At 52.1% G+C, this 1,473-nt stretch overlaps 1 pseudogene; it reads left to right on the forward strand.

Annotated features, from left to right (window-relative positions):
* Positions 1-994: 994 nt before the first annotated feature.
* Positions 995-1,169, forward strand: LOC142766439 (U2 spliceosomal RNA; annotated as a pseudogene).
* The last annotated feature ends 304 nt before the right edge of the window (positions 1,170-1,473 follow it).

The raw sequence follows: 1,473 nt of genomic DNA on the forward strand, positions 1-1,473 counted from the left end.
TTGTATTCCTTCATGTATACAAGGACAATGTAATGTAGAATATCTGTAGATGTGTTTTTTTTTGTATATGCATATCAGTACATATGTATATTGTACATGTATTTGAACGTGTTGAAAAAAAACAAATTGTATATAGTGTATATATTTTACCGAGTGCCCTGTCCTTTACATCAAATTTGTGTGTTTTTGTTCCATTGAATTGTTCCCGGCCAAAGTGCGGCCGCGTATTGTGTCACAACGTGACCTGAACTCGCCCTGTTTTGAAGTTAATAAACTTCTCTTTGTTGTAGTCCTACCTCTCGGGACTACATTTTTGGCCCTGGGCCGGGGTTGGATGCCCCCCCTTGAGGGGGGACAACCCTTTTCACTCTTTTTTTTCTTTCTCCTCTCGCTTCTCTTTTCACGCTTCCTTCTTACGCTTGCGGTGCATCCAAACCAGGCTCCTTCGGGAGCTCACTGGGCAGTTGCACCGCAACTTACACGTTCTTCCCCTGTCCTGAGGTTAGAGCGTGGGTCTAAACCCACCCCTGACCGCCTGGCCTCTCCAGCAGGACTGTCTGGGGTCTTTGGACCCGCGAAGGTTTTTGCCTGCGGGATCCACTTGGCGGCCTCACTTCGGGGTGCAGCAGCAGGGAAGTGACGCTCCGCGGTGGGCAAAAGGCTCACCCCGCTATCACCGCTGTATTGAGCTATAAGCTCTGGGGTCGCTTGCTTAGCTGGCGGTTGGTCGCCCAAGGCGACCTTCGCGACTAAGCCCAGGGTTCCCCGGCCCTGGGTGGACGTGCGGCTCAGCCCCTGCTCTGCCGGCCTGCTCAAATGCAGCTCCACCATGGCTCTAAGCCATGGCGACTGGCCAAGCCGTTTGATGAGAAAGGGTGGATGCTGGGGCAGCCGGTAGGGCGCCGCACCCTTGGTTTGGCCCGGTGGTCCCGGAGGTCCGGGCGGCCTTTGGTCGGGCCAGCAAGGCCGAGCCTTCTACTTCCTCTCTCATGTGCTGCCTCTTTTGACAACCTCACTCTGTTCTTATCAGCTTAATATCTGATACGGATCCTATTTGGATCCAAGACATTAAACTTATTTTTGCAATGCGGCGGAGTGCTTGAAGCTTGCTTCACCTCCGCCACGGGTTGGCCCGGTATTGCACTACCTCCGGGATCGGCCCACTCACCCCTGCGGGGGTGAGTTCGACAATGAATTCAATGACAGAAAGAGTGTTCGAATTTACCAAGGATATCGGGGTAAACGGCGTGGGTGCGGCGAGTGTCCGAGACGGTGGCGTCACGCCGCCCCGGCTGACGCGGTATTCGAGTGCGGGGAGTGCGCTAGCTGAGTTTACACTAACGATTGCTGTACGAAAATAAATGTTTCTGTGGAAATTTCATAATTGAAGGCCCCCCCCCCTTTTTTGGTTATGTTCACACGTACATACTCAAGTTTTTATTTTTTTTAAACATCCCTACTCATATTGCCACA

The sequence above is a fragment of the Rhipicephalus microplus genome, chromosome 6 (genome assembly GCF_043290135.1).
Source record: "Rhipicephalus microplus isolate Deutch F79 chromosome 6, USDA_Rmic, whole genome shotgun sequence".
Lineage (NCBI taxonomy): Eukaryota > Metazoa > Arthropoda > Arachnida > Ixodida > Ixodidae > Rhipicephalus > Rhipicephalus microplus.